The sequence below is a fragment of the Onychomys torridus genome, chromosome 10, assembly GCF_903995425.1.
Source record: "Onychomys torridus chromosome 10, mOncTor1.1, whole genome shotgun sequence".
Lineage (NCBI taxonomy): Eukaryota > Metazoa > Chordata > Mammalia > Rodentia > Cricetidae > Onychomys > Onychomys torridus.
Genome location: NC_050452.1, coordinates 32,036,622 through 32,063,789, shown reverse-complemented (window position 1 = coordinate 32,063,789; position 27,168 = coordinate 32,036,622).

Genomic DNA, 27,168 nt, shown 5'->3' with positions numbered 1-27,168 from the left:
AAAAAAAATCGCCTTAACTCTGAGCAGAGCCAATGCCAAAGACAGAGCCTGGTGGCTGGGGCAACCTAGAATCCATCTGTGTTTCTCAAATAAATAAGTTCTGCCCCGTGCACTTCTGCAGTGAAAGCCAACCTGATTTCCCCATGGATTTCAGACTATGGCTTAGCATTTTCTGGCAACCGCTGGCTTGCAGGATTTCATGCAGGTTAAAAATAAAATGCAAAGCATTATGGTAATCCCTCCGGTTCTCCCAGCATGGGCATGGTCCACTTGAGGAGTGCTTTTCCCACTAGCTCTCCCTGTGGATCCCCACAGTGACCCTTGGAGGCTGCCTGTTTCACAAAACAATGGAAGGGGAAACTGAGGCAGGGGGTAAGGCCAGCAGAGGCAAGACACAGTGCAAGCCTTGGCGCTCCACACCATGGTGTTTGCCATGCCATGGTTTATGCCAAAACTGAAAGTCCTGGGTCTGAGCCATCTGTGCACTGGGTATGTAATAAAAATGTCACACTCATTTGTTTAGATGGTGTCCTTGTCCTTGGAACTCTCTTAGGGTTTTATTGCTGTGGAGAGACACCATGACCACAGCAACTCTGGCTTACAGTTTCAGAGGTTTAGTCCGTTGTTATCATGGTAGGAAGTTGGCAGTGTGCATTCAGACATGGTGCTAGAGGAGCTGAGAGTTCTACATCTGGATCCATAGGCAGCAGGAAGAGACTGAGACACACTGGGTCTAGCTTGAACATCTGAAACCTCAAATCCTACGCCCAGTGACACACTTCCTCCAACAAGGCCACACCTCCTAATAGTACCACTCCTATGGGCCTATGGGGGCCATTTTCTTTCAAACCACCACAGGAACCTATGCAGAGGGGATGTTTCCCAGTTCACATCTTAGCAATGATGCTGGTCTAGGTCCAATGGGAAAGAGATAGGTTTTCAATTGTGGTAATTTTCAGTTATCTGATAATGTTTGAAAGAGGGTGATGCTGCCTCAGGGGGCTCCGGGGACTGAGAATGGAAATCCAGTAACTTGTGGGTCTGCTGAAGGAGAGAAACAGGGGTCCTCTCACCACTGACTGGACAACACTGTGTGGCCCAGGTGTGGGACTGAAGCCACAGGCTGGTGAATGGTTCTAGTAAAGGGTTATTGAGCTAACCAAGAGCTAGCTGGTCAGGGTTCAGAAGAGGTAGGTTTTACCCGAAGTTGGGACCCAGCAGAAAATGAGATCTGGAGATTACAGACATCACTGCCAGGCCTTCACAGAGGCCCTTAGTCTGGGCCCCCTCATCTTACTGTGAAGATCTCCGCCATCTGCTCTACTACTCACTGGCTGTGTGGCCGCATATCTGTCACTCAACCTCTCTGAGCCTCTAGTTGTTAATAAACAGCAATGCTCGTGGGCCTACGGTTGTATTGTCAATTGCATATTGTATGTTGTGCCTCCCTGTGAGAAAGAAGCAAGTGAAGGTACCCACTGGAGTGAAGCCATGATACTTTGCTGTGCACTGCCACACAAAAGTCATTCCTGTCACCTTTTCCAAGATGTCCTCCAAGCTAGTGCTGCCCTTCAAAAGGGTTAGACATCTGTGCTAGCTCCCACATTCTCCTGTGCTGATCTTCAGGGTCCCCTTATCTAGCCCTCTGTAAAAATGGATGCTTTTGGGGGACAGGGCCTTGTTGTCCCCAATAGGTCTAACAGCAGCTTTCCTGGCACACAGAGGTGCTACAGAGAGAATGTGCTCCCCAAATTTATAGGCTGACATCTTACCTTCCAAGGTGGTGGTATGAGAAGGCGGGGCCTTGGAGAGGTGATGGGATCATGAGGATAGGAACTTCAAGTGCATTATCACTCTTGTAAGAGAGCTCCCTCCTTCGTTCCCATGAGGACACAGTGAGATCACATTCTCTATTAATGAGGAAGACCCCTTGACTAGATGCTGGATAAGCTAGCATCTTGATCCTAGACTCCAGCCTCCAGAGCTGAGAAAGAAGTTGTTGCTGAAGCCATCTGGTCAACCACATTTTCATGTAGTCAGTGAAAGAGCCTGAGACAAGAAAATGCCCCTCAGCAAATATTTATCTGATGAATGAATGAATGAATAAATGGAATCCCCAGTGATGCTGTGAGGTGATGGAAAAGACAGTGTCACCCCATCTTACAGAAGGGGAAGGGTCTGTTTGGGAGTTTATTAGACTCTTCCAAGGACATGCAGCTGGTCTGTGGTTGACTTTGTGTGAGAAAGTTCCAAGTGCTGCAGTGGGCTGTGGGATGATGGATGCAGACTTGTCCACTCAAAACACCACTCTGACCCTCAAGGAGAGCCCAGAGAAGTGCTGGGCCTGCTACAGGCCCTGGGAGCAAGCAAGGGCTGCTTCCCACTAAAAAACAAAACAAAACAAACAAACAAACAAAACCCCCCAAAAAACAACAAAAGAAAGCAATGGCACCCTATCCCTGTTCACCTTATTTAATGCTCCAAATTTTCTGCGAGGCCTAATTGAACATTCCTCTACGGACCCCTCGACTCAGAACAATTAACCGGCCTCTTAGCAGCAAGCGGCTCCCTGGGCAGAATGCTCAGATTTATGTCTCCTGGGGAGGCAGCCTATTAGCTGTGGCTGTAAATCCCAGGGTCCTGGCTGGCAAGGTGGGTTTTAATAAAATCAGAGGGGACGGAGCCAGGCTGGGGCTGCAGATTTCCGGGGGGAGAGCCAACATTTGCCTGTAATTAATCGAGACTCCTCCAAGCTCTGGGGAGATGCCAGGGTCTTAATGAAAACTCAGGAGCTGGAAGCAGCAACCAGTTGGCAGTCATACCAGTCCCCAGCTGGGACAGAGATTCAGAGACCTGGGGGAGCCTGGGTTGCCTCTGCCAAGGGGACTTAAAATTGGGGCATCATTGAGTGGACTTAGGGACCCTGAGTCTGTAAATCTGAAAACTTTCATGCTAGTTGGGAAATGGCTTCATACACCCGTCCCCATGGGCCATCTACTTTTAGGGACCCTTGCCCAGAAATCTTGGAGCTTCCATGTAATCCTAAAACAAAAAAGGTAAATGCCTAGCCCAGCAAGAGGCTTCCTGATCCCTAGTCCTTTTTGAGTAGCGCACTCAGCCTTCCTTTGAACTCAGTCGTCCCTTTAGTCAGATCTGTACATGTTGGAGGGCCTGGGATAGCTACCCAGACCCCAGAATCTCCCCTTCCTCCCCTCCTCTTCCCTCCCCTTTCCTTCCTTTCCCTTCCCTCCCCTACCCTCCCTTTCCATTCTCTCTCTTTCCCTTCATCCCTCCTCCCTTCCTTCATTCCTCCCTCCTCCTTCTTATCCTCCCCCTCCCTTCCTACTTCTTCATTCCACTCCTCCCTTCCTTCATTCCTCCCCTATCCTCCCTTCTTCTTCTCCTTCTTCCTTCCTCCCTCCCTTCTTATCTCCTCCCTCCTTCATCCTCTCTCCCTCTCCCATTCTCTTCCTATCCTTCTCCTTCCTTTCTTCCTCTCCTCCCCTTTCATCTCCCCCTCCTCTCTTCCCTTCCTTCCCTTCTTCTCCTTCATTCCCCTCCCTTCACCCTTCCTTCATTCCCTCCTCACTCCCCTCCCTTCCATTCCTCCCTCCTCACCTTCCTCATTCCTTCCTCCTCTCTTCTTCCCTCCCCCTTCCTCTTCCCTCCGCTTTCCCCTTCATTCCTCCTCTTCCTTTCCATGCTTCATTCCCTACGCCGCCCTCCGCACCCTCTCTATACGCCCTCATCTACGCTTACTGCCTACTTCTATAACCTCCTGCCCAGCCCCTTATCTATTCATAGCATGATAGATAATATCGAGTCAATCACTCGCTGCCAGAGACAGCAACAAAGCTCCCTACCTGTCCTATTCATTCCCAACTTCTTCCTACCCTTCTTATTTCCGCAACCCTTCCCTTCATTCTCTTACCCTTCCACTTCATTTCTCCCTTCCTTATTCCTCCCATTCCTTATTCTCCCTGACCCCTTCCTGCTTTCCTCCCTCATCCATTCCTTCTCAATTCCTCCACTCTGCCTCCCTCCTTCATCTCCTCCTCAATACCAACCCTCTTTCCTCCTCCCCACTCTCCCTTCATTCCTCCTCCCTCCCCTATCCTTCAATTTCCTTTCCTACCCTTCCCTTCATCCTCCTCCTCCTTCCCTCATTTTCCTCCCTGCCCTCCTCCTATTCATTCTCCCCATATAACCACATAAGCCTCGCGTTTATACTTCACCTCTTTGATATGCCTTCCCCTACCTTCACCCTCCTTCTCCCCCGTTCATTTCCCGTTCCCCTCCCTCCCCGTCGATGTCTAGCTACAACACGTGATGCTGTGTCGCTCAGGTCAAGAGCACTGGTGCAGCGACATCTCAGAGAATCTGACGGTCAGTATTACGGATGCCGCCTCGTATCTGAGCTCTCATCTCTTCTATTAGCGCATGCACTATCGTCTCCCTACCAGGTGCTCTGCTCCCGCGCTGGTATTATCATCCGCCATATCGCATAACTTTCCAGGCATATCCCATTCAGGACGATACTCGGATTGACTGTTCGGCTCGTCATGAATACGCCTACTTCTTTTCAAGTACTCTGACTGTCATCATTCTACACGTATTAGAGCTGACGTATCACAACATCGCTTTCTACGGACCGCCGCTACCTTGTCCTTGTGAATATACACAAGAGAGTCTACAACCATCCTATATCGTCACGACGTTCAGCCATGGTGGTCACTATCCAGCTCCAACATTGTCAACCCTGATACGCGACGCCGAAGCAGAGCTCACCTCGGCCTCCACGCCTCCCCCTCGACTCCCTTTTCCCTTCATGTACCATCCCTCTCCCTTCCTTCATCACTAGTACCTCATCACTACCCTTCTGATATCAACCTTCATCTCCCCCTCCCTTCCATCCTCCCTCATCCTCGCTCCTCCCTTCCCTTTCATTCCCCTCCTCCTTCCCTTCCATTCTCCCCTCTCCCTTCCGACTTCTTGCTCCCTCCTCCCATCTCCCTTCCATCTTCCTTCCTCCTCCCCTTCCCTTCATTCCCCCTCCCTTCCTATCCCTCCCCCTCCCTTCCCTTATCACCCCCTCTCCCTTCCTATCCCCTCCTCCTCCCTTCCTTCATCTCCTCCTTGCATTCCTCCCCCTCCTCCCTTCGCTTATTCCTCCCACTCCCCCTTCCCTCATTCCTCCCTCCTCCCCTTCCTATCACTTCCCTTCATTCCCCCTCCCTTCCTTCATCCCTCCCTCCTCCCTTCCCTTCATCCCTCCCTCCTCCCTTCCCTTCATTCCTCCCTTCCCTTCATTCCTCCCTCCTCCCTTCCTTTCATTCCTCCCTCCTCCCTTCCCTTCATTCCTCCCTCCTCCCCTTCATTCCCCCTCCTCCCTTCCCTTCATTCCTCCCTCCTCCCTCCCTTCATTCCTCTCTCCTCCCTCCCTTCATTCCCCCTCCTCCCTTTCATTCCTCCCTCCTCCCTTCCCTTCATTCCTCCCTCCTCCCTTCCCTTCATTCCCCCTCCTCCCTTCCCTTCATTCCCCCTCCTCCCTTCCCTTCATTCCTCCCTCCTCTCTTCTCATTTTCCTTCCCTTCTTTTCTGGATCTGTGTCTCTAGCCCACACTCTTGAATTCATGGCTCAGCAGTTCCAGAGGTCCACAGCATGGCCTCTCTGACAGTGACCTGCTGACTGCCTCTCCTTGAGCCCCCTGCTCTCTGGTCCCGCCTCTGGGTGCCCCCACCTCTTCTCAGCAGCTATCACCTCTCTGTTGAGGCACAACACTGGCAAGCATCCTTGGCTTTCCCTCACTGTCACCCCAACACACGGTGCTCTGACTCCACCTCCCTGGGTCTCCTCCCCACCCAGACCGCTATGGACCCACATGGAGCATGGTGGCCTGCTCCACTGAGGTCTTTGTGCTTCACTGTCTCTCCGCTGTCCCTCCTCCTGGGCACTCCCACTCAGCAGTGATGGCAGACACCTCCCCGGCGAAGGATACTGTGCCAAGTGCTTCACATGCCCTGGGTTCAACCCTCTGGTCGGTGGGTGTGGTAGGGCTATTGTCCCCACTTCCCCAGTGACATGCCCATCCTGGCCTCGTCTTCTCTGTCTCCCACCCCTGCTCTCACCACGTCACCCAGTGTCGTCCCCTGCCCACTCTCATCACTGTCCCCAAACCAGCATCTGCCTATGCCTGTGTGTGACTGCCCCAGAAGCCCGTCATCCCCTGAGAGTGGGACCAGAGTTCTCTGCTCATCTGCTCCTGGCGCATAGTAGGCATACCATAATGATGTCACCCCGGATGCATTCTGTGTAGAGTGGATGGGAACCCATGCTGGAGCCAGGTGGTCTCTGTGTGGTCTGGAATCAGTGGAGGGGTTGTCTCTCTCAGAGGCAATCAGGGTCTGCATTATTGGGTCTATTTGCTGGCATCCCACCTGAAGCTGGGCCCTCCTTGTTCTCACGGGGTCCACATAAGGTCAGGAGTGTGCCAAGAGGGAAGTTTCTATGCTAGGTATTCCAAGAGAGATGACAGACAGACGGACAGACAAATCTATGAGTATTTTAAGAACTAGAAGGATCTTAGTCTTGCCTATTATTTCATCCCATTATATTCTGTAAGTCACTGGACCTAGGACCCTAGACCACTAGTAACTTGCCTGGGGCCTCAGAAGTTCCTGACTAAAATCAAACTATCTGGAAGCCAGGGTTCTTATACTTAACATTACAATTGAAGATCTGATTTTTTCTGACCTTGAGGAGCTAGGGAAAAGCACTGGGGTGTTGGAGAGGAAGTCTTTGCAAACCAGCCAAGCATAGTCTCCAGTCCAAGCAAGCAGGCAAGTAGCAGAAACAAGAACTTCAAGATGTTACTAGAGATGATCTTCCAACTAAAGGCATTTCATAGGCATTTACCTCATCCCCCCAAACACTTATTACGATGAAGCCTATTCCATAAATTTTCATATCTCTGTCGCCCTCCTTTCTCCCTTCTTCCTTGATAGAGTCTCTAGCTCAGGCTGACCTTGAACACTACACATAGCTGAAGATGACCTTGAATTTTCTGATCCTTCTGCATCCACCTCCCCAAGTGCAGGGATTACAGGCATACATCATTGCACTACGTTTATGTGGTACTGGGGATTGAACCCTGAGCTTAATACACTCTAGGTGAGCACTCTACCCACTAAACCACACCCGTAGCCCCTCATGAAGCTGCTATGTCAAGCTGGGTTGAGATGCCTGCTACAGTTTTTTCCCCAACATTATATTTTTATTGAAAGTTTGAAAATTTCACATCATACACCCGATCACACCCACTTACCATCCTTCCATGTCCACCTCACCCTGTGACCTCCCTCCACAAACAAACAAACAAACAAACAAACAAACAAAACCAAGTCCTATCGGTATTATCCACATAGACTGGAGCGTGGTCAAATTCTTAGTAGCCTGCCCCTTAAATAGAACTGAGTCCTTCCCTTCCTGCACCCCTACCAGAAGACATCAATTGTGGAGAGTTATACTTCAGCATCCTTATCACATTTTTTAAAAGTTCTACTCCACGGCTTCCTGTTTAGTTACCCTTTTGTGGGGTGGGTTGGAGGGTTAGGGGTTGCCACAGAAGCCTTTCACATCCCTCTTTATCAACTGTGCACTTGCAGTCATCCATATCACTGCAAAGGTCACTTCTTTGCTCTTTTTGGTGGCAACTCCGGCCACTGACATCAACATAGACCCCAGCTGCAGCAGGACCTTGGCCCCAGACATAGCCCTTGGCAGCATCATGGATCAGACATCCACATGGCTTCAGGTCTCAGCACAGACCACAGACATCCTCCACATGGCCTTAGATGGTATCATGGGGTCATGGACATCAACAACACCCCCCCCCCCAATCTGCTGCATCAGGTCTACTGACCCACATATGGCCCTCAGCAGCAGCGTGGATCAGGGACATCTGCCTGGCCCCGTGCAGCTGCATGGGCCACTCACTTCAACATCGTCTCTGGCCCATATTTTTTTGATGATAGCTTTTAATAGGAATAGTGGAGGTTGCTAGAAGTGTGGTTCTCAACCTATGGGTCATGACTCCTTTGGGGAAGGGTCACATCAGATATACTGCATATTAGATATTTACATTATGCTTCATAATAGTAGCAAAATTACAGTTATGAAGTAGCAACAAAATAATTTTATGGTTGAGAGTTGCCACAACATGAGGAACTATATCAAAGGGTCACAGCATCAGGAAGATTGAGAACCACTAGAAAGTCAGGTGTGAAGGTGAAGACTTCAGGATGAAAAATATGAGTAGGTAGAAGGTGAACGTCACTGTACCATGGGACGCAGCCCTTATATTACTGCACACTTGAGACAACCCATGGAGACAGGGGAATCCATTACTCTGCAGACACTGCTGGTAGGCCAAAAGGGGGATGGGATACATATGAAGCCTAACATGCTTGACGAAGTGTTGGTCTAAACAATAACAACAGAGAAAAATTAGCTTCAAAAGGACTTTGGACATTTTAGACAAATAAAATATCTTATAAGTCTTTAACAACAAAAGCCAAACAAAAGATTCACAAGCAATAAATGGATTTTGTGTGCTTGAAAGCCTTGTTCATAGAATTCCAGATCCAAGAGGTTGAAGCCCGGCTCGAAAAACAGGCAGGTTCTAGACTGAACCCTCCAGAAGGCAGAGGTGTGGTGTCTAAGCCTCTGGGGGTGTCTGTGCCTGGGAGCTGGGGTGCACCTGGGAGCTGAGTGCATGCAAAATATGTTTCTTGGAACAAACTATGTCTCCAGAGAAGAGTTTTTGAGAAGCTACTAGAAAATTCTCCCGGGGCCTCTCAGTGGGCCTTGGTGCTAGAAGATGGACAGTGTGGTAGGAAAGAGCTGTGTGGATTCTCTTCTCCCTGGGAAGCCTTGGGAATTCCTCCACGTCCAGCTGTAAGGGAAAGCACGCCTCCAGCTCTAGGCCCACTTGTGAAGATGCAGAGGCCAGAGAGCGGAAGATACTCAGGTGGGCCTGGCAGGATGGGCCAGGTTGGGGCAGAGAGACGGTTAAGAATGATGGTTACTCTTCCCAAGGACCAGGGTTCGATTCCCAGCACCTACATGGTGGTTCACAACTGCCTGCAAATACCAATTCCAGAGAATCGCATGCCCTCTTCTGGCACTGCAGACATAGATACAAATAGAGGCACAACACTCCTCTACATAGAATAACAATATGTGCATCTTTTTAAAAAAGATGGGCTGGACCATAGACATATGAATCTCATCTTACCATAAGCCTGGTAGCAGAGGCAAACAGGTTGGATCTCCATCACCCTGCCTACTGCTGGAACCAAGTGGGTTCTCTGGTGTTGCGTTTAGTAGGTTCTTTGGTGCTGTGTTTAGTAGGTTCTTTGGTACTGCACTTAGGCTCTTTACGGCTGTGTGTAGCTCCCCCTTCTCATGTGTCTTGTCTTTGGATTATGTGCCCTGTTGGATTCCTGTGGACAGGCCCAACACCCACATGTCACTCTGAGAGCTGGCCCATGCCAACTCACCTATATCTCCTGCACACAGTAGGTGCTGGTGGAGCAGCAAATACAGAACAGTAGACTGTGAAGGAGGCCTGGGTTTACCTTTTGGCCTTCCACAAGGCAAGGCCCACAGCCCTCAGTGCCGACAGATTCCACCTGGTTAATACTATGATAGGTTGAGCCTACTGGAAGACACTGAGGCAGACATTCAGCGTGGAGTCTTTGGTATCTCTTTGCAGCTTCCTGGACCCAGCCTCAGTCCTGCTGTGACGGCCTCCAGGGTCTGCATTGCCTACCCCTTACTGGACTTTAAAAGAACAGAGAATTGCCATTGTGGCCCTCATCCAGGCCTTTGCTCCCCAAGAGCCCTGCCTGCATGTTCTCCTCACACACTACTGGGGAAAGACCTTCCTTCCACTCTCGAGAGTCCCCTCCTTTCGGAAACCCGGAATGGCCACTCTACAGGTGGGGCTGGCCACCCTGCAGGTGGGTCCAATCCCCCTCCACAGCTGTCTCACAGGTGGGCCCCATCCAGCCACAGGTGAGATTACTCATCACAGGTTGATCCGGCCACCCACAACGATGGATTCAACTACCCACAAGGGAATGGTCACCCCATAGGTAAGACTGCCAGTCCCAGATGGACCTGACTTCTGGCCTCATTCACACTCCCCACTTGTCTGTCTGTCTGTCCTGGGCTTGTGTGACCTGGACAGCTGTGTCTCTTAGGTCACAGGCCGGGTTAGGCACATAGAGGGGCCTCAGGGGATGTTACAGATCTCTAAAGGACAAAGCGTCTGTCCCATCTGACACACCCTCTAGATTAAACAGTCTGGAAAAAAAAATGTAAGAATACTCACAGTACATTTAAGAACTTAGCTTCCCACTGGCATGGTTACCCCCAAACTAAGAGAAACCCCCACCCACAAGGAAGGATTTCACCATCACCCAGCCCTGCTGCCCAAGAGCCAAGCAGAGTAATTATATCTCAATAATTGTTTTGCAGTGTAGGATTTATAATTACTAAATGTGTGATAACTGCGTCTTAAATGCCCGTGCTCTTTAAAAAACCTAATTTATAATGTAAAAAGCTGACACTTCTCCTCGGGCTTTATTTTATCTTGTCGGGAGTCATGGAAGAGTAAGTTATTGAAGCCTTTTCTTTTCCATTCGCCTTAAATCCAACGACAATTAATGTGCCCAATTTGATTATAAACCGCACAAATTAAACAATAAAGAGCTGTCTAATGAGAAATTAATTATGAGGCTGGGAAGGGGAGCCGGGCTGGATGGAAGCAATAACTCACGGGCCATGGCGGCGTGTGTCAGGCTTAAAGGAGATGGAGGGTCCTCTCCTCAATGTGTGTCTTTGCTGATAGGACCCATCACAGATCAGTTGATCCAGAAACCATAACAGCCTAGTAATTGAAACTGCTGAAATCAATAGTGCTGACAGCCTTAATTAAATTAAATATGGCCATGATGGGCTCCCAGCGCCCGGCAGTAGCGACAGGCCACTTGACCCTCCGGCTGTGCCCGCCTGATGGAGTGCAGTCACCGAGTGATGGATCTGACCCCAGGGGACAGTTGGGGACCCGGCTGAGAGAGGCTCCAAGCAAGCCAAGTAGCTGTTGCCCCGCCCCACCTCCTGATGCCTGGCCTACTGGCCGCCTGCTGGCCGAGCTGGACAGTGACTTGCATCTGACTAGGAAGCCTTCTGCTGGGCCAGGGGTTCTGCTCTGTGGGAGCTGGGAAGTTTGTGTCTGGTGATGGGTGGTGTGAGTGCGGAGGAGCCCCTTGAGTACAGGAGGGGCTAGGGAAGGTACCAGGAAACCCTATAAGCAGATGCTTTCACACTGTCTGGCCCCAAACCAGGACAGGAGAAGCTGGTCAGGGCACAGACTACCACTGAGGACTCACAGGATCCTGGAAAAGCTTCCCAGCCTTGCCAACCCTCCCTTTTTACTTCTGCATGGTGGGTGGGTACATACATGGGCATGGAGCTACACTGCTCAGGCGTGTATAACTTACAGCCTGGAGACACAGGCTACCAGATATTGGGAACCGAAGCACCTGTGAACATGGAGGTCCTTGGTTGGGTTACATGAGCATCCAGCGACACAGTGAGCAAGCGGGGACCCAGGGGTACCATGAGTGGCTCACACTCTGAACTCAGAACCTCTGACCCAAACCCAGAGTCTGTTCTTCCCACAGGAGCACTGCTCATGAGTTAAGCCTGTTCAGTACCTGACAAGCTCTCCTCTCTGCCTGGTCATGCCCTGTGATGAAAGTGTGTGGGTTATTAGCCCCATTTCACAGAAGAGAAAACTGAGGCTCTGAGCAGTTAGGCAACTCACTCAAGGTTAGAGATTGGCCGAGTCCCTGAGCTACAGCAAGAACTTTGCAACCCAAGTAAAAGGGGGCCTAGAATGTGAAGTTGAAGTCTAGGGGCCAAAGAAACCCCAGGCCCCGGGCTGGGAGGGAGGCTCTGTTGAAAAACTGATTCATCTGAGCTCCTGGAATCTTTCATCTTTCATCTGCCCCAGATCCCATGCAAGAAGAAACAAAACCAACAGCGTTTTTTTTTTATGCTTTGGTTGTATGGCTGATTTTCTTACAATACACCCACCCCATGGTTGAATTAATTCTGTGTGTGTTCATGTGAATGTGTGCTTTCAGGTAAACAGGTGTGTGTATGTGTGTGTGTGTGTGTGTGTGTGTGTGTGTGTGTTAGTGCAGAACACAGCTAAGATGCCATTCCTTAGGTGCCATCCACTTGGATTCTTTCAATCTTAAAATATTTTGGTGTGTGTATGTGTGTGTGTGTGTGTGTGTGTGTGTGTGTGTGTGTGTGTTTGAGAGTATGTGGTGTGTGTGTGTATTGTATCTGTATGTAAGTGTGTGTGTCTATGTGTGGTGTGTGTGTCTGCGTGTGTGGTGTATGTGTGTGTTTGTATGTGTGAGAGCATGTGTATGTGTGTGTGTGTGTGTGTGTGTGTGTGTGTGTGTGTGCATGTGCCTGTGCCTGTGTCTGTGTCTGTATAGGGGTATGTATACACATGAATACAGGTGCCCTTGGAGGCTGGAGGCATTAGATCCCCTGGGTTCTGGGAACCCAACTCAGGTCTTCTGGAAGAGCAGTAAGCACTTTTAAATGCTGAGCCCTCTCTTCAGCCCCGGGTTAATTTATTTTTTAAGGACAAGAACGATCTAAAATGGACACTCCCCTCCTTCCACTCCTAACTGTGGGGTTCCCAAGACAACAGGAGCGGAACCACTTTGGCAAAGAGAACACTTCATCTCATGAAAAATTCCAGCCTGATCTGAACTCGGATCTCAGTGCTTATTAGCTGTATGACCCTGAATATGTCCCTAAACCGCATTACCTGTGGGGACGTGAGTGCTTTACTAAAGCCAAGTCCTGTCCAGCTCAGCAGAGTTTTCTTGCTCACTAGACACTGAACCCACTAGCTTTAGTCTTGGATTGAGCAAATGTGGTGGGGGTGTGGGCATGATCAGGCGGTGAGATATTACTCTTTCCCCACCAGAAGAAGGAGGAGGAGGAGGAGGAGGAGGAGGAGGAGGAGGAGGAGGAGGAGGAGAAGAAGAGGAAGAAGAGGAAGAAGAGGAAGAAGAGGAAGAAGAGGAAGAAGAAGAAGAAGAAGAAGAAGAAGAAGAAGAAGAAGAAGAAGAAGAAGAAGAAGAAGAAGAAGAAGAAAGAGGGCAAAAAAACCTTAACAACTACAAACAGTTGACCTCGTAAACGCTGGCTTTCACCACGGGGAGCTGAACAAATAAATATTTTCAGTTTGCCCTGTTGTTGGCTGGCCTGAGTGGACTTCTTAAATGACGTGAATGAGGCGGCTGGGTTCCTCCATGTTTATGTCAGCACTAACAAACTGCCCCTTCATTACAGTCCTGCCGGAGATCAGAGGCCCAGATTATTAAAGGAGACGCCTTGGACATGCCCAAGTAGTTGCTGTGACAGCTCACCGGGGTGTGTGTGTGTGTGTGTGTGTGTGTGTGTGTGTGTGTGTGTGTGTGTGCTGTCTGCTGGAGGGCTCCTGATGCCTAGCCAGAGAAGATAATCCCAGCCCCTCCCAGTCCTCCGTGTGTGTGTGTGTGTGTGTGTGTGTGTGTGTGTGTGTGTGTGTGTGTGCTGTCTGCTGGAGGGCTCCTGATGCCTAGCCAGAGAAGATAATCCCAGCCCCTCCCAGTCCTCCGTGTGTGTGTGTGTGTGTGTGTGTGTGTGTGTGTGTGTGTGTGTGTCTCCCTCTCTCTCTGTCTCTGTCTGTCTCTCTCTGTCTGTCTCTCTCTCTCTCACACACACCCAAGCTCAGAGTGCCAAGAACTCAGAACCCCTGTCCAGATGTACAGCCTTGAACAAGACCACTCACATTCTCTGAGTGTCCAGTATAGAAGAACAGCTTCCACCTTGTAGGTCTCTTAGGGAGCATGGGACACACTACTACCCCAAGCTCACCAGAGGCCAGAGATGAAGGCCAGAAAGCTTCAACCTTGAGGTTCTAACTCCAACAGTGCTCCTCTACCTGCACAGCCTTGGGTAAGTCATCTAGTCTCATGAGCCTTGGTTTTCCCATCTGCAAAATGGAGACACTACCCACCTCCGGTGGATGAACATAAGATACCCTATGTGTTTAATCTGTGTTTATGATCACTGAATGTCCTAAGGAGGAGGTGCCTGTGTGAGGCTGGCACAGGCTGGACATATCCTCAAGGTCCAGGCATTCACTGAGACACAAACCTAGGGTCCTCTCACTGGAATTTACATCCCATCCTGCACTCCTTCACTAGAACCCTGGTGGTATAGGGAGCAGACATCACACACATGCGTGTGCAGGCCCCCTGCACCCCAGATCATGAGCTGCTGATAACATGGTGAGTCCACTGGGGGAAGGACATTATCACAGAAAGGAAAACAAACCCCGCCTTGAATGTGCCCTGCATGCGGATGTGGGAGCTGTCCCAGCCTCCTCGGGCCCAGCATTGTCCCCAGACATCTAAAGCGACAGACGATATGACTTACTCCGCCTGCCTGGGGCCTGATGTCAGTAGACGGGCACTGAGAGTGAAGTAGGTGGATCCCGGGGTGGGTCTTCATGGAGCTTGGCCGACTGCATTGTCCAAGCATCTCCCAGGCAGCTCACTCATCGGTTCAGCTACTGTGACCAGTTCCCACTGGGTGGCCTTACCCAGGAACCCATGTCAGTCGCCATCAGCAGGACTCTTTCCTTCTGCCATCTTAGCCCTTTAACCCCCATATTTCCACCCTCCATTTGTCTGCTCACCGTGTATTCACGTGCTGCGCTCAAACTTGTCAACGTGACTGCAGTGAGAGGCACCTAGAAGATTGGGGAGGCACATCTCTGCTAACCACTAAGGGGTGGGGGGGGGCAGAATATGGGTGGCACCATCCGCACAGGCTGGGCTACCAGATGGGATTAAGTGGGGGAGGGGGAGACGCGGCTAGCACAAGCACCCGTGCACCTGCTTGCTCTCCCTAGCGCTCTTCTCCTCTTTCTTTCTCTCTGCTTCCTAACCATCATGAGGTGAACTGCTCATGCCCTCCCCACCATGGGAAACTGAACCCTCTGAAACCATGAGCCAAAATAAGGTCATCCACCTGCCTACCACCCATCCATTTATCCATCTGTCAATTGGCCCACCCGCCTATGTGTACATATTATCTATACACCTCTCTACCTACCTGTTTGTCTAGCCATCTACTCACCAGTCTACTTACCCAGAAATACATGTATATATGCATATATGTATATATGTATATGTGTGTATACCCAACACACACACACACACACACACACACACACACACACACACACACACAATCTTCAGTCTCTCCATTTAACTAAATATGTAAGCCAACTAGATTTGGTAGTACCTGTAATCCTAGTACCCAGGAGGCTGAGGTGGGACAAATAATTAGTTCAAGGTCAGTCTTGTCTACACACTCTGATCCTGTATCAGAAAAATCAAACTTAGAAAGTGTAGGAGACTTTAGAGGACTTCACCTGTACAATAGTGAGCGCAGGTAAATCTGAACTCTATAAAGCAGCAGGCAGAGGGCAGTTTAGGACAGAGCTGGCCCCACTGTCTTGAGTCTAAACCCTGTGGCCTGGGAGTCCAGGATGGTTGTTTTTTGGGCCATAGTCTAAGGAAACCCCTTTGTGACCCTCCATCTGTATCCGTAAGGCCTTGGGCTGCCTGCGCTCTGGAAGCTCACTGGCTTTACTCAGAGTTCACTCACTCCAAATGTTGATCCTTTCCAGCAACACCCAGACCAGTAGTCAATTAAGTCAGCAGGCCTCAGGACTTTGCCAAATAAATGCAACATACACCACACACACACACACACACACACACACACACACACACACACACACACTGCCATGAGTACCCAGGCCACCAGTCTTCTTGCAGGAGACTTGGTTTGGGATCCCAGTGTCCTAAGTCCCCATGAGCTCAGGGAGCTCAGGAAGATCTGCAACTTTGAGAGAATGAGGGTGAGGCTGGCAAAGCTGAGGAGTCTTTCCTGAAGTCAAGCAGGGGCCTCACTGTCTTTAGGGACAGGTCCACCGGAGGAATAAGACAGCCACCCTCAGACACCAACAAAGAGCTGTCACTGTCTGGCCACATCTCTCCACCTTTATTGCCACTAAGGAATAAATCTAGGGGGCATCAGACATCAGAACACTCAGCTACCACAGTGAGGAGGGAGCCAGGGCCCCAAAAGCCCCTCAAGTTCAAGTAGCCCTTCCGAGGTTGGTATGTGACTCCTGGCCCATTCTGGAAAGACTCTCCTGGAATGCATCCCTTTGTCATGGAAAAGAGGGTGTTTATACACCGCCTTAATTCTCAGCATGGCCTCCTGGGATCCCACAATCTGATGCCAGCCCACTCCGTTAGCCCATCTCTAGCTAGTGGCCCCCATGTCAAAAGAAGGCTCAGTCCCACATTGTTCATACATCATGTCAGGTTAACAGTGTTCTCTTCCCCCCAACTCAAGTTCATCTGGGACCTGCGGAGGTGACCTTATCTGAAAACAGGTCTTCTCGGCTATAATTAAGATGAGGTCACCAAAAGAATAAGAGGGACAGAGGACACACTGAGGCATACGGGGAGAAGACAGCCGTCTGCAAGGGAGCAAGGATTAGGTTGAGCCTGCAAGCCAAGGGCTGCCAGTCACCCCAGAAAGCTGGGTGAGGGTGTAAGTCTCTTATAGGGCATTCAGAGGGGTCAGGGTGGGTTTCTGTAGCTTGGATGCCTCTGGTTTGTGGTTGTTGATCACAGCAACGCCTGGAAGTGCATCACAGGTCTCAGTGGTCCCTGCTCCCAACCTCAGCACTGATGACACCCTTCTGGAAGCCGATGCTGGGTCCTTAGTCCTGATCACCCCCCTTATCTCAATGCTGATGACATCTGATGATACGACCATGTAGCACATACTCAAACTGAGTACTTCCTGGGGACTACGGAATTACAGTTCCCAGGGTGCTCCCCACCCAGGATCTCCCATCCTGTCTGGCACATACCTTAGAGGCCTTGAAAATTTTTGTCTCCCCTGTTTGACCTGGGACCCAGCCCCTCTCTGGGGCCCGGGCCCAGTTCTGAGCTCATGATAAAGTGTCTATTTCTGGCGACACTGGCCTGGAAGTGTAAACACATACCTGGTTGAGACACAACCATTTCTATCTTGGATTTCAAAATAAACTCAGCTCAGTAATGGGCAGTTTCCAGGCACCACAGTCCCTCATTATGCCTGGAAGGGCCTCTGACGGGCAGAGAGGCTGGCCCAAGGCCAAGGAGGAGCCCCGACTTTGCTGGGTAGCATCCCAGCTCCACAGAGGACACTAGATCTAAGTTCCTCCTCTCCTCCCTCTCTCCCTCCCTCACCTCCTCCTCCCTCTCCCTCTCCTCTCTTTCTACTCCTTCTCTTTCTTCTACACCTTTCCCATCCTCTCTTCTCCTCTCACTCCTTCATTTTCCCCTGGTTTTAAGAAGGAGCTCTCCAGGAGCTTGGCAGTCAGTCCCCCTCCAGCACTCAGCCCGTCTCAAAGCTTCATTAACACCTTCCCCATATGCCCACAGCCCTCCTTATGCTAGAAAACAGCATCCTCACTGGCTCTCGCTCCCTTTCTCTGGATTCGCCTATTTCTTATTTATTTATTTTTGTAGGAATGTTCTGTCTGCATGTACACCTGCAGGCCAGAAGAAGGCATCAGATCCCATTAAAGATAGTTGTGAGCCACCATGTGGTTGCTGGGAATTGAACTCAGGACCTCTGGAAGAGCAGCCAGTGAGTGCTCTTAACTGCTGAGCCATCTCTCCAGCCCTCAAGGATCTTTCCTCTTTATGGAGCCTCAAGGGGCTTGACCTAAAGAATTCCCCATAGTGCCTCTTCCTGTGTAAGCCTTCACTAGCTCCCCATTGTCTCCAGATAAAGGTGGAATTGCTTATCCACCTACAGAGCTCTTTGGGAAGTGGTTCTTGTCTCTACAGAGCACCTGCCTATTTGCCACCATTAAGGTCTGGCTAGAACTCATCACACTGCACATAAACACAAGTCCACAGCTTGGGCCTTTAAAGACATCACCCCCTTCCTCTGTCCTCCCAGCTGACTAGCCCTTCCTTGCCCTAACAGACCCACAGCAGGTGTGTGTGCCTTCTGGAGTCTTCTGACCTGAGTTGTGTTTTTCATTAATGCAATTTCCTGTTTCCTGGGCAGACGCAGCAATAGAGATCCAGGTGTTCAGCTGAGGCTCAGATGCTCAATGCTGACCCAGTCCCACCCACTCGGGCCACTCAAGGTTTCCTCTTGGTGGGCAAGTGGGCACTCACCTTTCTGCACTGTAGTGCATGACAGGTGATGGTCCTGGGAGCTCTGGCCTTCCCCTTCTCATGCAACAGTTTCCTCCATCCTGAACTGTTCCATCCTGCAGAGAAGCACCTTAAGCAAGAAGGCAAACAGCTCAAAATAGCTTCAGGAAGTCCCTGAAACTGACCAGATTCACTAGGCCCCCTCAAAAGAGTACCTCAAAAAGCTGAGAACCTTTCTCTCGGACAAGCAGAGCTGCCAAGAAGACCCTCAGACCATACCAGCTTCCAGGAAGAAACCTAAACCAGAGGAGTTGCCTGGAAATGGTTTAGACCAACTGAGGCACCTGTCAAGGACTGCCTGCAGGCTGTGCAATGTGCTCCAGGCTCCCAGCTTTGTGAGCTGTCTGTCACTCACTCGTGAGAAATCATCCCCAGGAAAGAATGAAACTCTTCTCAAATGAAGCTCTAAGCAGGTTTCCAAGGTACCTACTGTGATACCCATTTTACAGATGTGCAGACAGAATCCCAGAGAAGCTCAGGAGAATTGCCCCCCAGCTGCCCATGCCTGGCTCTGTGACTCAGATGCACCTGTCTCTATGCCTTCAACTGTGTGTGGTCATTTCTATGAACACCTAAACCTAGCCAGGTGGCTCTGCTTTCATTCCCAAGCAATTGAGTTTTTCAGAGTAGCGTCTAAGTCTAACATGATTGCATTGGAGAAATAGTGTACACATTGAATTGGGAAACTAATGGATATTTTAAAACAATAAATATAATTTTTATTAGTCTCATCACCCCGGCCAAGCTCTGTAACAGCTGTTACACTTTCTATTCTTTTTAAATGTACTTATTAATAGTGTTAAAACCAGAGTGCTAATGTTGTTTTAAACTGTGGTTTTTAAAATTTATTATGCTTACTTATTTGATTGTGTGTGTGTGTGTGTGTGTGTGTGTGTGTGTGTGTGTATGTGTTTGTGAGCACATGTGTACATTGCCGTGGTACTTTGTGGTGGTCAGATAACAAGCTGCAGGAATCCATTCTCTTCTTGCCCCATGTGAGTTCTGGGAGTCAAACTCAGGACCTCAGGCTTGGTGGCAAGCATCCTTACCCGCTGAGTCACATTGCCAGCCCAGTCCCACTTCCTGTTTGCTTATAGCTGAGTGCAGTATCTTGGGTGTCCCTTCATACCCTAAACTACGAGTACAGGCAGTGTTCAGTGCTTTTTATTAACCGTTCAAAAGGTGGCTCTCCATTTGTAATTACTGGTCAGCGCACCATCGTTTACTCAGCCTCCCTTGTGGTTAAGCAGTGGGGTAGCTTTGGGTTTCACTATTCTAACAGTTACACAATAAACCTTTAGGGGCAAAATTCTCTTGCATACACTTGGATAAGCAATTAGGCTTTACAAGTTAAAGATTTCTAGACTGAGGGTGTAGCTCAGTGACACATCATTTAATTAGCACCCCAGGTTTCACCCATAGAAATTTTTTTAAAGGCAAAATAGATGGATTGCTTGATAATGTCTTTGAAACATGTACAATCAAATTGGAATAACGGAGATTTTTCACAGTGACATGAAACATAGCACATACTTTATCTCTTTGGTTTCTTTGTTCTTTTTCTTTTTTCTTTTTCTTTCTTTCTTTTTTTTTGATTTTGGTTTTCAAGACACAGTTTCCCTTTGTAGCTCTGGCTGTCCTGGAACTTACTCTGTAGACCAGGCTGGCCTTGAACTTGTAGAGATCTTTCTGTTGCTTCCTCCCAAGTGCTGGAATTAAAGGATGTGACACCATTGCCTGGCCTCTTTGGTTTCTTAATAGTTACTATTTATTGTTATTTTTGAGAATTCCATATATGAGAACTGTATTGATATCATTTTCACCCCATTTTATCTCCCCCTCCAACTTCTCTGGTATCCTTCTCCATTCCTTTTTAACTTCATAACCTGCTCTTCTTTAATTATTTTTGACAATCTATATGAATATACATATATAGAGAGGCAGAGATATGAATAAATGAAACCAGCTGAATTCATGTGGCGATCTGAATGACTCCCATAGGTTCATATGTTTGAATGCTTAGTCATCAGGGAGTGGCACTGTTTAGGAGGGATTAGGAAATGTGGCTTTGCTGGAGTAGTTATGGCATGTTGGAGGAAATGTGTCACTGAGGGAGGGGCTTTGAGGTGTCAAATACTCAAGCCAGGCCCGGTGACTCTTCCTCCTGCCTATGGATCCAGATTGTAGAGCTCTCAGCTACTTCTCCAGCACCATGTCTGCCTGCATGTCGCTACGCTCCCCACCATGATGATAATGGTCTAAACCTCGGAAACTGTAAGCCAGCCCCAATCAAATGCTTTCCTTTTATAAGAGTTGCTGTGGTCATGGTGTCTCTTCTCAGCAACAGAACACTGACTAACACGGTCCATTTAGTGTTGCTCCTATTGGATGACCTATTTGGGGCTCACCTCTGGAGACGACTGATACTCCTCTCAGCATCCATTGATGCCTACAGTTTATCTAGGGACGAGGCCTTGGAGATTTCCCCCATCTGTGCTGGGCTGTCAAATGGTGTCATCGTACAGGTCTTCTTTAGAGAACCACATTGTTAAGATTCATGAGTGCAAACTCTGTCAGCCCTATCTCTGAACAGAAGGGCTCAAAGCCAGAGACACCTGTCATCCTGCAGCCTGGCCCTACATAACAATGGTAGCCTCGTTGGTTCCCTGCACCTGGAATCTAGTTGTTGCTCTGTAAATAAATAGTAATAAAATTTTATCAAGCAATGAAAGAGCTAATAGTGCTATGGCTCTCTAAATTCATATACGGAAAGTCCACTCCTGCCCCATGACTTTATTTGGAGAGTGGACTTTTAGGATGAGCTAAATGAAGTCACACAGGCATGCTTAATCCCATGAGCCTGGCATCCTCAAAAGAAACAGGGAAGAAACCTGAGGAAAGCCTTGTAAGCATGCACAGCAAGGAGGTAGCCCTCTATAAGCTGTGATGAGTGTCCCGCCAGGAGCCAACCTGAGCATCATGACCTTGAACTTCTGGCCTCCACAAAGGTTCAAAAGTGCAGAAGTCCCATGTTGGTGACGTTTTATCCTAGCCACCCAAATAGACAAAGGAAAATTTACCCAAAAATCCGGTTAAAACTTAATAGATGGTGGATGCATTTCAGGTATTATTGACTTTTGTTATAGCACGGCTGTGGTTTGAATGTGAAATGTCCTCACAGGCTCATTCATGTGTTCGAACCTGTGTTAGTTCCAGCTGACGGTGTGTCTGGAAAGGTTGTGGAACCTTCAGGAGGTGGAGCCTTGCTGAAGGATGGAGGTCAGTGAGGGTAGGCTTTGAGGCCATCTAGCCCCGCTCCACTTCCTGTTCACACTCTGCTTCCTGAAACTGCGGTATGATCAACCAGCCTCCTGACTGACCTTATCTCCATGTCTTCCCTGCCATGATAGATTGTACTGTCTCAAACTGTGAGCCAAAGGAAATCTTCGTTTCTTAAATTCCCTCTTGCCAGGGTATTTTGTCACAATGAGAGAAGTGACTAATACAATCTGGATTTTTTTTTAAGTAAATATAAATACATAGGCTAAACTGTGAGATGTTTTCCTCTCAATAAGTCCCTACAGATAACTAAGGATACTTGGGGATAGGTGGAGGACGGCACACAGACCCTCACCATCTGTATCCATGTGTTTGGACACAGGTCCCTCATCAGGCCATGGTACCCAACCATAATGTATCCCAGAGGAACTGTCACATTGGCTTGGTATGCTTGAGTGCTGTTCTCAGAGCCTGCTTCCTCATCTGTGAAGTGGGATGGTGGCTCCTTTCTTTTGGGCCACTGTGAGCTAAAATATACTAGCCAGATAGTACTTGGGAGGAGATGCTTCAGGAATTGTCACTAAGACATCATAAGGCCCTATGAGTTTCTACATTCATATAGTAAATGGACAAAGCCTGCCTCCCTCGCTGCAGTGGCCAGAAGTGTCCTTGAGGAAAATCGACACTAGGTTTCCTGAAAGCTCACACACTGCATCAGAATTACACGAGGCTTAAGGCGGTATTGATGGACTCTGAGGATAGCTCGGGGCTTGGGGTGTTGGTGGGGGCAGAGGGCTGCGGAGAGCCAGCTTCCAGGGCCACACTAACCACATGAGAATGAAAATACCCTCAACAAGGATCAACTCATCCAGGGCACAGGGCTGAGACACCAACGGGGAAGATCCCAGAACACACTAGACACATGACATCCACCCAAGGTAGCATCACACTGTCCCTTTTTACAGCAAGGCTCAGACATGGTCACTTGCTTTAAGTCACATCTTGTGGAGCTGGGTTTTCAGTATAAATTTGTCTTGCTCTGAAAGACCGTTCTATGCTACCACTGTGAACAGGTATGCAGAAAGTCTTTGTTATGTTGGGCCCCTACTGAATGCCAAGGTCAAACCTGCTGCGTGAGGAAGGAGCCAGCCCTTAACATGCAGGCAAGAGCTCCTCCTGACTTCCATGAGTGAAAATGAGCACCGAAAAGGCATGCATATGCACACACACACACACACACACACACACACACACACCCCTCATAGAATGAATCAGTAGTTACAGAAAAGCACAGATTCAGTTGTTTTCTTAAGGACAGAAAGGAACAGGTGAAATCTGGCTAAAAACACAGCATAATTTACACTTCTCCCTGAGCTGAACTATATAGCTATCATTCTAATGAAACCCAAACAACATCTAAGTGGGAAAAAAAAAAAAAAAAACTGAAAGAAACACACTGAAGGAGATCAAGGGAAGAACTGAATGATGTAGTGCTGACCCCTGCTGTGTGCCAGAAAATTCCAGATTGTCAAGTTGCCAGGCTCAACTTCTTCTCCGGAACTTCCCAGGAGGCTGTGTTGTAGACACCAAAAAATTCATTTTAAGTTTGTACAGAGAGCCAAGAGACCCAGACAGCAGCGTAATACTGATAAGAACAGAGTAAGAGGGACCACCCTGCTCACTCCAGACTTGCAGTAACTATAGTTTGGTACTATGGGGGGTGAGGTTGTCAGAATTGAAAGCCGTCTGCCACTTCCAGATTGTTGAATGCTTCCTGATAGCAGTTTGAGATGTGATCTCTCAGCTTCCCGTCCCTGCCATCCTGCCTGCTACCTGCTGCCTGTTACACCTCATGCCAAGGCCTTTATCTGACCTTTGGAACTGTGAGCCAAGGAAACCCTCCCTCCCTTAAGTTGTCTTGGCCATGGGGTTTTGTCACAAAAACAGACACGTGACTAAACACAGTGGCCAAGTCCAAGATCATTTCTACTGTTACCTTTCTCTGAATTGTATGGCATTGGGTATTACTTTTACACCTCAGATGAATTTTCATTTAAATTTTTTATGTACATTCTCTCTCTCTCCCTCCTTCCCTTCCTCCATCCCTACCTTTTTTCTTGTTTGCATGTAAATATCTAGTTGTTCCAACAAGACTTTCTTCAATCCAACAAAGTAGTATATGTTTGTAAACCCAGACTTGTCTAAAAACAAACAAACAAACAAACAAACAAAAACCCAAAAGCTGAAGATGTAGGATGTAACTCACATGCTTAGCATGTAGAAGGTCCTGTATTCTAATCCAAAAATGCATAAACTCTTTTTTGATTATTAAAATTAACCTACTATCAATTAATCAACATTCAACCAATGAAGGCAGACAAATGCCTACAGACAAGCGTATGAAGAGATGCTTCTTGGGATGGAGATGTGGCTTAGAGGGCAGAGTGCTTGCCTAGCATGTAAAAGTCCCTGGTTCAATCCCCAGTTCTGCATACACTGGGCGTAGAGGGACATGCCTGTGATCTCAGCACTCTGGAGAGAGAGGCAAGGGGAACAGGAATTCAAGATCACTCTCTGCTACCTAGGAAATTAGAGGTTAGCCTGGGCTACATGAAACCCAGTCTCAAATACATATATAAAAAAGGAAAGACAGAGCCTTGAGAGTGTATGGCATCAAGAAAGGTGGCCTTAAACAGACAGAGGAATGCCACTGTGTCTATTCTTATTCCAACAGCTCCAATTTCAAACACTGACAGCATCGGGCACTGGTGAGCATGTAAGGCACCAGGAATACTCCCCCACTGCTGACAGGGCCAGTCATCTGCCAAATAATTTGACTTGAGAGAGGAAAGAGGCCGAACTCTTTTTTTTTTTTTTTAATGAAATTTGGCCTCACCAGGCTGGCCTTGAATTCTTGATACTCTTGCCTTAGCCTCCCGAGAGCTCAGGATGACAAGCCTGTGCCAGCTTGTCTGACTCTGAACTCGTTGTTTTCATTAGGATCCCACTCCCACCAAAGCTAACCCACTGCGCTATAATGTACAAATTCACAGTGGGGGCCATGCCCTCATGAGCACCCCCAGCCCTCCATACTGTTGCTGTGGTGATTACAGTCCAGCAGGAGAATAGCACTATAGCCAACCACAGAAAGGGAACTGCTGGTGAAAGAAATCTGGTAGAGTTAGAATAAAAACATTCATTTTAAGACCCAGAGCTGGGGCAAGAAACACGACACTCCCCCTTCCTCCCCAGCTCCATAACGAAGTCTTGTAGTGGCTATAAGCGTATCTTTAGTCTTGTGAATCCTAATGTGGACCCATTAACCAGCCTGAGACCCCAGTGGGGACTGGTATACTAACAGGTTCCAGCAAAGTGGAGAGTGGAGAAAGCCAAGAGTCAAGTGACAAGATGTGTTAGGGAGAGCCATAACTGCATATGCACAGTGGTTAAGGGAGCTCCTCTGTTGCTAGGGATCTCAAACCAGGAGCCCAGTAAAGCAGCCAGGCTTTCAGCTCTAGGACCCCTGGAAATGCACTGCTTGGATGCAGGTGGACCTCGACTGGGACCCTGGAGCTTTCTGGTACTGTGAGATATTTTAATTATTTCTCTTTATTTTATATGTATTCATGTTTGGGCTGTGTGCAAATATATTCACCATGTGTGGATGCTTGGTGTCTGCGGTCCTCTGCAATTGGCCTTCAGATGGTTGAGAGTGACCATGTGAGTGTTGGGAACTGAACCTGGGTCTCCTAGAAGAGCAACAAGTGCTCTTAACCACGGGGCCATCTCTCCAGTTCCCTGTGAGACCCTGCACACACTTGGGTGCTCTTCTTGCCCTTCATCTCAGGATCACCTCTGGCTGGTATAAGCGGCAAGACTGAGCTAGATCTGGCAATGAGGTGAGTCACCATCTGCAGGACTCTCTCTCGCCCACCATGTTCCCACAGCGTCTCCCCACATAGAGGGAGGGGAGGGCTCATTCTCTGCAGTGACCTCGTCTTATAGCTGCCCCCAGCACACTGAGCACTCATGAGCAGCGGCTGCAGACACCTTGGGAGCCAGCACAGCTTTGGCGACTGTTGGAGGTGACACACAGCCTCAAGTCAGGAAGCCATTCTTCAATTTCTAATAAAATCCCTGAAGCAGGGATGACGCACAGTAAATCAACTTTCAGCGGTTCCACTCTCCCGTAATCTGTTCAATTATCTGTTGGTGCTCTGTGTGTCCCCTCAGAGAATCAGCTGGTGCTGCAGGCATGCCAGCCCTGCAAGCAATGGTCGGAGAGTGTGGGTCCAATGGCCACTACACCCAGTGACTAGAACCACCAGCCAGCTTGAGGAAGGGGTACAATGAGGTTGGGAACCAAGGAACAGTCCACCGGCTTAGCATAGGGCTCTGTGCATCCCCAGCATCCCAGGAAAGATGCTCTGAGAGTCCGCCATGTTACCGGAACTGCAGAAAATTGGGGTCAAAATGACATGTCCCTACTACCTGGAGTGGCCAGTCTAGCAAGGAATGGAGAGCAGATGCAGAGTATGGAGGAAAATAGAAAGTCCCAAGGCACAAAAAGGTTTTGTGGAGCTCTATTGCTTACCTGCTCATGACATAGGCAATAGTTTAACCTCTCTGAACCTAGGTAAGGGCTGCACCAGAGGATGGAGACTTGAGTGTGTGCTGGGGGTCATGGAAGAGTGGGGTGCTTCTTCACTCGTTACCTGTGCTCCAGAGCCCTTCGTAACTCCAAATGGAATCTTTTCTCCATTCTCTGCAGGCCTTCTTCCTCCATAGAGCTGAGGTGCCTGTATATATGCAGGCATTTGGGTTCCCTCAGCCTTACAAGATTGACTGAGGACCCTTCAGAGCCAGAGTTCCGTTCTGACTTGACTCTGTGAACCCCTTGGGCCACCCAGATGGCATACTCTGAGCTAGTGTCTCCTGCCTTGTTGTTGGAGGCTCACATGAACTGGTGGGTGGGTAGATAGAGAGTTAGATTCATGAATGGGTGAGGTAACTGATGAAGGGATAGATGCGTGCATGCATACATACATGCATGCATAGACTCAGAAATTGGGGATAGATGAAATGATTGATGGATGGGTTCATGCAAGCATGGGTGGATGGTTGGTTGGGCGAACTGATTAACAGATTGATGGACGGATGGAGGAGTAGATAGGAGAGGTTAGTTAGATAATGTGAAGGGTGAATTGTGTGATAGATGGCCAGATGACGGGTAGGTGGATAAAGTGATGAATGAATGAATGGCAGGAGGCAGAGATGGGTGGGTATGTGAATAGATTGGCGAATGGAGGCCTAGGTAGATGGGTAGGTAGGGGGATGGGAGGGTGAGTGGGTAGGTGTTAAGTAGAAAAGTAGATGGATAGGAAGGGAGTGATTAGACAAAGTAAAAGGTAAATGGTAGGATGGATAGAAGAATGG